This window comes from Canis lupus, chromosome 2, assembly GCF_011100685.1.
Source record: "Canis lupus familiaris isolate Mischka breed German Shepherd chromosome 2, alternate assembly UU_Cfam_GSD_1.0, whole genome shotgun sequence".
In the NCBI taxonomy this organism is placed as follows: domain Eukaryota; kingdom Metazoa; phylum Chordata; class Mammalia; order Carnivora; family Canidae; genus Canis; species Canis lupus.
Window position 1 is genome coordinate 72,699,374 of NC_049223.1, and position 9,837 is coordinate 72,709,210.

General features: G+C 42.2%; 1 long non-coding RNA gene across 1 annotated transcript; it reads right to left on the minus strand.

The window, feature by feature from the left end:
- Positions 1-257: 257 nt before the first annotated feature.
- LOC119870390 lies at positions 258-9,542 on the minus strand. The gene is made up of 3 exons (XR_005355930.1): positions 9,501-9,542; positions 803-840; positions 258-633 (listed from the first exon to the last, which is right to left on the minus strand). It is a non-coding gene; the product is annotated as an uncharacterized LOC119870390 (long non-coding RNA).
- Positions 9,543-9,837: the final 295 nt, after the last annotated feature.

The window sequence follows — 9,837 nt, forward strand, 5'->3', positions numbered from 1 at the left end:
TGAGGACTGACTGGATAGGTATTTGGGGCGAGGGGGTGGGGGTGGGGATACAATCTGTTGTGAACCCGAGGGGCCTGTTAGCTACTGTCTTGAAGTTCAAAGTGCCCAGTGGATATGTGTGGCACATCTCTGGCCTCCCTCCCAGCTCTGTGATCTGGACCCAAACCAAGGGTTGTTTAGGTATCAGGGTTGATGTAGGGTTGATGCCACAGGGCCCCAGTATTTTTCAAGAATTTTAGGTGTATTCATTTTCCAAATTGCTGTGATTCAAATTATCACAAATTTAATGGCTTAAAACAACATACATTATCTGAGGTTCAGGTCAGGAGCCTCAGCCCTATCAGCTGAATCTTTTGCTCCAGGTCTCAGAAGGCTATAATCAAGGTTATCAGCAAGGCTGCATCCTCACCCAGAGACTCAACTGGGGAAGAATCCACATGCAAGCGCCTTCAGGTTTTCTTGGCAGAACTTATTTCCTTTGGACTGTATGGCTCAAGGCCTGGGGTTTTTGATGGCTGTCAGCTGGTTCCAGAGGCATCCGCAGCTCCTGGGGGTTATGTCATGTGGGCTTCTACAACATGGCTGTTTACTCACTCCATCAGGCCCACAAGGAGAGTCTCTAGCTCCAGTGTGCTAAGACAGAGTTTCACATAATGTAACTTACTATGTATGTAGTGGGAGAGATATCCCATCAGTTTTGCCATGTTCTATAGGCTAGAAGAAAGTCAGAGGTCCACTTGAACTCAAAACGAGGATCACACTTTTATGTGAAAACCAGGAGGCAGGAGTCACTGGGTGTTACCTTAGGTTCTGTCCACCGCACGGGGGTTACTGGAAAACCTAAGGAAAAGTATAGGAAAAGAGAGAGCTAGAAACTAGGAGAGAGTAAGAAACAAAAATCAAAATACAGAATGCAGGGAGGCCTGGGTGGCTCAGTCCATTGAGCATCTGATTCTTGGTTTCAGCTTAGGTCAGTATCTCAGGGTCATGAGATCAAGCCCCAGCTCAGGCTCCAAGCTCAGCATGGAGTCTGCTTGGGATTCTTTCTTTTCCTCTGCCCCTCCCCACTGTGTGCACTCTCTCTTGCTCTCTAAGATTAATCAATCTTTAAAAAAATACATAATGCACCTCAGTGGGAAAAAAAAATACATAATACAGAGGGATAGAAAGGTAACAACAGTGACCTCAAGGATCACTAATTGTTACACATGCCAGAAGCTGCCTAGCCATGCCCTTGATGCCAAAGATTCGGGGTTTGATGAGCCCCACTTTGGAGTGCACACCTACACACACTCTCTCTCAAATAAATAAATCTTTAAAAATAAATAAATAAATAAATAAAATAGCAAAACTAAAATGCCAATAACAGACACAGCATTCCATTTGACTACCTCCTCACTCTAGCGTCAGGTTTATCTTTTTCTCTTATTTAAATAGTAGCTGCAACTTCCATGTCACCTATTCATTTCTTTTAACAATTTAACCTCTGTCTACATCACTCCCCTAAAACTTCTATCTTGGGGCACCTGGCTGGTTCAGTTGGAAGAGCATGCAACTCTTGGTCTTAGGGTTTAACTTCAAGCCCCACATTGGGTGTAAAGATTACTTAAAAATAAAATCTTAAAAAAAACCCAAAACCTTTCTATCTTAAATGTCACTAGTGACCCATCTAGTGTGACATAAACTACTCATTCTCACCAACACCCACAGTTCCCAGAGAAGAGAGAAGAGAGAAGCCTCTCTTCCAGATAGGTGTGACCAAGTGACTGAATTCTGGCTAATGGGATATGAGTGGAAATGACGAGCCAGCTCATAAAACTTCCAGGGGCTGATCTTTGCTCCCTTTGCCATCTGCTCGAAGAATGGAGGAGACTGAGAGTCAAGCCAGATGTGCCCATTCCAAGTTTCAGGTCCCACTCCTTCTCAATCACCAGAAATACTTAACAAGACTGAATTCAACTGTTGTAATTCAGCAACATGCATAGTATTTTATTTGTAGCAAATAAGTCTGAGGGCTAGAAGAAATAAGAGATCCTGAAAGCTCTAGGACTCTCTGACCATGACTTAGGCTGAGAGTTTAAAGACCCAAGCAAGCTTGTCATTTTTGTGCAAGGACTCTGATGCATTCAGAAGCATTCCTGTAATACCAGGTCCCCATAGTCATCATCACTGCCATAACAGTCAAGTGCAACAACCATTTGGGCCCCCAAGGCACTTGCTTGAATTGACACGTCATCACAAATAACCACAGGTGATGATTTGATTAATCATGATACCACAGCATGCCTTGGATTAGTTGCATTGTGTTTCTCATTGGCAAAGATCTCAGCACATTGAAACTCAATGACACAACCAAACCAGATCTCTAGTCCCATCTTTTGAGGTGTATTTCCTGGGGCCCCCTCCTAGTACCATTTTCTGTATCAGTCAGGATCCAGCCAATGAGACAGAAACCATACCAGTCACTGGACAGAGGGAATTTAATATAAAGAATAGTTGGAAGAGTTAACTAGGTATAAAGCTGTTAACTAACAGCTTAAAAGGTAAAAAGACAACTCTGAGATATCATGGAGGCAGCAACAGCAGGAGGCGTCTATAACTCATAGGGCTAGGAGGACAAAGGGAAGCATTTGGAATTATGATAACTTGGACACTTAAAAGAGGGGCTCCACAGAGCTGAAACAGACCTCTTAAGTCTGGTGCTCGTGTCTTGTGTCTCTGAAAGTGGAGGAGGGACCAACAGCGCTGAGGAAGGAGTACCAGATGGCTGATGCTGGTGTCTCTGACTGGGACACCATGATGCTCGTTCTGCAATTGTCGAAAAACTCTGCAAAGTGGATTCAGCTGCTGTTATAAGAAGGAAAGGCTGCTGCCCAGGTGAAGGAGCTTTGCTAGAGTGACCTCACAGGAAAAGGAAGCAAATGGAGGAAGGGAGCCTTTCTTCCTCTTCTGGACTTACTATCTCCCTCTAGTGGCCCTTATTGGCAGAGCCAAGCACAGAGCCCGCTGACAAAGCAGAAATGTGATTGCTGAGTCCCAGCTCCAGCATCTCATAGTAGAAAGCAGAACAGTGGATTTAGAGCTGAGAGACAATAACTTAACAACTGGGATGGGTGCTTTTATAAAGCATTAGAAAAAAGAGGTGAACTTAGGTGAGAATTAGCTGGTTTTCAAGCAGAGATGAAGGGAAATAAAGTCCAGAGATAACGGGTCTTTCAGAATCAGAAAAACTGCTCCTAGAAAACAAATAGTATAAGACTGAAAATGGTCTTGAAAGATGTCAACACCTGTAAGGCAAATATCAGCTGAAGAGTGTGGCCTTCTCTCTTATCATTTCACATGACTTTGGTGTAGCCATCATTACATTAAGAGTGAGATGGGAGGGGAGTGCCTGGGTGGCTCATTCAGTTAAGTGTCCAACTCTTGATTTTGGCTCAGGTTGTGATCTCAAGAGTTGTGAGGTCAAGCCCCGGGTCAGGCTCTGCACTCAGCGCGGAGTCAGCTTGAGATTCTCTCCCTCTCTCTCTGCCTCTCCCCCCACTCACATGCACTTGTGCTCTTTCAATAAATTTTTTTTAAAAAAGAGTGAGGCAAGAAGTGTCAAAGCAAATAAATACATTAGCTTGATAATTCTATCTAGGAAAGAACTTGAGAGTGGTTAGTGTCACATGCATCTGGAAGCAAACAGAGCAGAAACCTGTTGTAATAATTTTGCAGTCAGTCTGGCTAAGCCAGAATACACAGATATGTGGTCAGATATTATTCTGGATGTTTCTGTGAAGGTATTTTAAAGGTGAGATTAACATTTTTAAAAATATTTTTTAAAAGATTTTATTTATTTATTCATGAGAGACACAGAGAGAGGCAGAGACATAGGCAGAGGGAGAAGCAGGATCCTCACAGGGAACCCGATGTGGGACTCCATCCCTAAACTGGGATCGTGCCCTGAGCCAAAGGCAGAGGCTCAACCACTGAGCCACCCAGGTGTCCCTAAAATATTTTTTATTTATTTTTTATTTTTTTTCCTAAATTTTTTTTTAAGGTAATCTCCACACCCAATGTGGGGCTCCAACTCATGACCTCAAGGTCAAAAGTCACATGCTCCACCAACTGGACCAGCCAGGTGTCCCATAAGGTTAGACTAACATTTATTTTATTTTTTTAAAGATTTTATTTATTTATTCATGAGAGACACAGAGATAGAGAGAGGCAGAGACACAGGCAGAGGGAGAAGCAGGCTCCCTGCAGGGAGCCCGACGTGGGACTCGATCCCGGGACTCCTGGATCACGCCCTGGGCCGAAGGCAGGCGCTAAACCGCTGAGCCACCCAGGCATCCCTAGACTAACATTTAAATCAGTAGACTCGGGGCAGCCCTGGTGGCCCAGCGGTTTAGTGCCACCTTCAGCCCGGGGTGTGATCCTGGAGACCCGGGATCGAGTTCCATGTCAGGCTTCCCGCACAGAGCCTGCTTCTCCCTCTGCCTGTCTCTGTCTCTGTCTCTCTCTGTCATGAATAAATAAATAAAATCTTTAAAATAAATAAATAAATAAATAAATAAATAAATAAATCAGTAGACTTTAGTAAAGCCGGTTATTCTTCATAAAGTAGGTGGGCCTCATCTAATCAGTCAAAGGCCTTAATAGAAAAAAAAAAAAAAGATTGACTTCCCCTAAGAAAGAGGGAATTCTGCCAAGGAGGCTGCCTTCAGACTTGAATGGCCTACCAACTCCTCCATGGTGTCTAGCCACTGGCCTACCTTGCAGATTTTGGACTTGCCAGCCTCTGTAGTCACGAGCCAGTTATCTCCCCTACGCTATATGCGCACACACACATATATAAATATACAACCCAGGCAACCCTGGTGGCGCCGTGGTTTAGTGCCACCTGCAGCCCAGGGTGTGATCCTGGAGACCTGCCTCTCTTTCTCTCTGTGTCTCTATGAATATAAATAAATAAATAAATAAATAAATAAATAAATAAATAAATAAATAAATAAATAAACAAACAAACAAACAAACAACCCATTTGTTATGTTTCTCTAGAGAACTCTGACTTATATACCAAAAAGATTTTGAGAGGGCAGCCCGGGTGGCTCAGCAGTTTAGTGCCGCCTTTGGCCCGGGGCCTGAGCCTGGAGACCTAGGATCAAGTCCCACGTCGGACTCCGTGCATGGGGCCTGCTTCTCCCTCTGCCTGTGTCTTTGCCTCTCTCTGTGTCTCTCATGATAAATAAATAAAATCTTAAAAAAAAAAAGATTTTGAGGCAATTGTATTGCCAAAGAAACCATGAACCCAAATTTTAAAAAAGCTTTGTCAAAAATTAATTAATTAAAAAGGCTTTGTCTGTCTAAAATTCATATGAAATCTCGAGAGATGCTGAATAGCCAAAACAATTTTGAACAAGAAGAATAAATTGAAGGTCTCATACTTCGTGATTTCCAAATGTACTGCAAAGCTATAGGAATCAAAACAGTATGGTACCAGCATAAAGATGGACATACAGACCAATGGAATAAATTAAAGAACCTAGAAATAAATCCTTGCATATATATATGGTCAGATAGTTTCAACAAAGGCTCCAAGACCAATCAATGGGGAAAAAACAGTCTTTTCAACAAATAGTGCTGGGAAAACTGGAGATCCACATGAAAAGAAGGAAATTAGATTTTTGTCTCACATCACATATAAAAATTAACCCCCAATGGATAAAAGTTCTAAACATAAGAGCTAAAATCATAAAACTCTCAGAAGAAAACAAAGAACAAAACTTCATGACCCTGGATTTGGCAATGACTCTGCAAATAATACTGAAAGCATGGGCAACAAGAGAAAAGTGGATAAATTGGACTTCATCAAAATTAAAACCTTTTGGGCATCAAATGACACTATGAACAAAGTGATAAGGCAGCCAGGCAACCTATGGAATGGGAGAAAATATTTGCAAATCATATATCTGATTAATATACAAAATATATAAACAACTCTAGCAACTCAACAACAAAAAACAAGTGACCTGATTTAAAAATGGACAAAGGAGGACAGCCCCGGTGGCGCAGCGGTTTGGCGCCGCCTGCAACCTGGGGTATGATCCTGGAGATCTGGGATTGAGTCCCATGTCAGGCTCCCTGCATGGAGCCTGCTTCTCCCTCTGCCTGTGTCTCTGTCTCTCATGAATAAATAAATAAATAATATTTTTAAAAATGGACAAAGGATCTCAACAAACATTTCCCCAAAGATATATATTTCATGTGCCAATAAGCAGACGAAAAGATGCTCAACATCACTTATCATTAGGGAAATACAAAATCAAAATGTCAATGACATACCACCTCACACCCACTAGGATTGCTACTATTTTTTTTTATTTAATTTTTTTAAAAAAGATTTTATTTATTTATTCATGAGAGACACAGAAAGAGAGAGAGAGGCAGAAGCAGGCCCCATGCAGGGAGCCCGACGTGGGACTCAATCCTGGGTTGTCCAGGATCAGGCCCTGGGCCAAAGGCGGCGCTAAACCACTGAGCCACCTGGGCTGCCCCAGATCGCTATTATCTAAAACAGAACAGGCTCAGTGGTTGAGTGCCTATCTTTGGCTCAGGCTGCGATCCCAGAGTCCCGGGATCAAGTCCCATATTGGGCTCCCTGCATGAAGCCTGCTTCTCCCTCTGCCTATGTCTCTGCCTCTCTCTCTCTGTCTGTCTTATGAATAAATTTCTTTAAAATCTTTAAAAAAAAATAAAATGAATAATAAAAAATTTTTTAAAGTAATAAAAAATAAATAAATAAAATAAATAAAACGAACAAAACAGGGGTGCCTGGCTGGCTCAAAGAGCATGCCACTCTTAATCTCAGGGTCATGAGTTCAAGTCCCATGTTGGGTGTGAAGCCTACTTTAAAAAGTAAAACAAGGGATCCCTGGGTGGCGCAGCGGTTTGGCGCCTGCCTTTGGCCCAGGGCGCGATCCTGGAGACCCGGGATCGAATCCCACGTCGGGCTCCCGGTGCATGGAGCCTGCTTCTCCTTCTGCCTATGTCTCTGCCTCTCTCTCTCTCTCTCTCTCTGTGTGACTATCATAAATAAATAAAAATTAAAAAAAAATAAAATAAAAAATAAAAAGTAAAACAAGTGTTGGTGAGGATGTGAAGAACTTTGAATCTTTGTGCATTGCTCATGGAAATGTAAAATAGCATAGCTGCTATGGAATATAGCATGACAGTTCCTCAAAAAAATTAAACATAGAATTACCATATGATCCAGCAATTCCAATTTTGGGTCTATACCCAAAAGAATTGAAAGCAGGGACTTGAACAGAAACTTGTCTACCAATGTTCACAGCAGCATCATTCATAATAGCCAAAAAGGTGGAAGCAACCAAACTATCCACTGATCAATGAATGGGTAAACAAAATGTGGTATATTCATACAATGAAATATTATTCAGCCATGGAAAGAAAGGACAATTTGACACATGCTACAGTGTGGATCAACCTTGAAGACATTATGTGAAGTAGAATAAGCTTGTCACCAAAGGACAAAGACTGTGATAGAGCAGTCAGATTCATAGAGACATAAAGTAGAATGATGATTGCCAGAGGCTGGGAGGGTAGGGGAAAAGGGGTGATACTGCTGAATGGGTATCAAGTTTTAGTTTGAGAAGATGAAGAAGTTCCAGAGATGGATGGTTGTGCTTGTTGCACAATAATATGAATATACTAATCCACTGAATGTTACACTTCAAAGTGATTAAAATGGTAAATTTTGTTATGTATATTTTAGTACACACACACACACACACACACACACACAGACATGCATGGGTGCCTCTGGCTGGCTAAGATCTAAAATCACTTTTAGATCCCCTATGCTGGCACCAGCAGGAAGGGAACCGTGATCGCTGCACATTCTCCAAGGAGGTCATCCATCTCAGACGTGGCCATGAAGGGATAGTCAAGAAGCCAGAGGGCTCAGCCAGGAGGCAAGGAGAAGGTTGGATAGAGGAGTCCCTTCCAGAACAAATTAAGGTCTAATCAAGGAATGCCCCCACCCTCAGCCCCAGGGAAGAAGACTTTGTCAGTCTGACCAGGGAGATTCAGAACTGCTTTGGACCAGAGACTGCTATACACCTTCAATTCTTTCCTTTCCTGGCTAGATGTCTGTATTGAGGTTATTCTTGCTCTACCATTATATATTTTGTTTTTTTAGTTCATAAGGAACCATATCAGAAGCTGAGAGACATGGAGCTGAATTTAGTGACTGGATGGGATTTGAGGTTATCTCCTTTAGGAAGGGGTGTGTTCTCTCTGTGAGAAGAGCAAAAACAGGTATTTGGCTTAGAAAGACAGAGACAGACTGGAACACACAAGAAGTCTGTGTTTTCTTCTTCCTAAACCCACATCCAGACTTCATGTCCCGTCCCACTAGAGTTGCCAGATTTAGCAAATAAAAACACAGGATGCCCAGTGAAATTTGAATTTCAGATAAACAACAAAAAATTTCTTAGTATAAGTATATCCTGTACAACATTTGGGACATAATTATACAGGAAAAAAATATGTATTTACCCAAAATTCAAATTTCACTGAGCATCCTGTATTTCAGCTGGCAACCCTACTTCTCAGCCTCCCTTGCAGTTAGATGTGATGTGTGACTGAGGCTAGGGGCATGAAATGGGACTGATGTCCATTTCTCCCACACCTGGCCTCTTAAAACCTCTGAAAGCAAAGGACTGGGAGCATCTAGATGAGGGGAGAGTCACAAAATGGAAGAAGCCCAGGTCCCAAATGATTGGGTAGAACAGGCCTCCCTCCCCAAACCTGCACAAGCCTACGATGTAAACAAGAAAGGAACTTTTATGATGAAGCCACTGAGTTTTGGAAGTTGTTTATTACAGCAGATAGTCTATCTTGAATAATATCTCTAATCCCTAAATTCAATAGCTCTTCTAATCCTTTCCTTAATAGTATATGACCCTGGTAATCATTTATTTCTTCTTCAAACACTTTCTTCTCTGATACTATTTTTTTCTAGTCCTTTAATGATGATGATGGTGGTGAAAGGAGGAGAAGGAAGAGGAGGAGGAAGAAGAGGAATAGCTACCATTCATGATGTTCTTACTGTGGGCTACGGGCTGCGCTAGTGCTTTATCTAGTGTCTCATTTAATCCTCATAACTACTCTGTGTGGTAGGTGCTATCAACCCCATTTTGGGGGTGAAAAAACAGGTTTAGAGAAGTTAAATCACTTGCCCAAGGTCTCACGAGCCTTCTCTCTCTACATTTTTCCTTTTGACGATCCCATCCAATATCTTGGCGGCTGTAATGTCTGTGTGGATGGCTCACTGACTTTTCTCTTTGTCTCCACTTCCACATTTCCCGGCCTATCAATGTGCTGTTGGCACTGCAAACTCAGCATATTCCAACTATACAGCTACTCCTTTGTCATACTGTTCTAAATACTTTTCATTTGTGGCACCTGGGTGGCTCAGTCGGTTGAGTGTCTACCTTCAGCTCTGGTCATGATCCTGGAGTCCTGGGATGGAGCCCCATGCTAGGCTCCCTGCTCAGTGGGAAGTCTGCTTCTCCCTCTCTTACTCCCGCTGCTTGCATATTCTTTGTGTGTGTCTGTCAAATAAGTACATGAAATCATTAAAAAAATAAAATACTTTTCATTTAATTTCCATGATAACCCTGAGATAATGTTATTCATATCTATGAGGTGGAGTGTTATCCACATTTCACAGATGAGTAAACTGAGGCTCAGAGATTCAGTATCTGGCTCACATTGATACATCAGTCCACAGCAGCTCTCAATGATAATACCTCAGTCCTACTCACACTG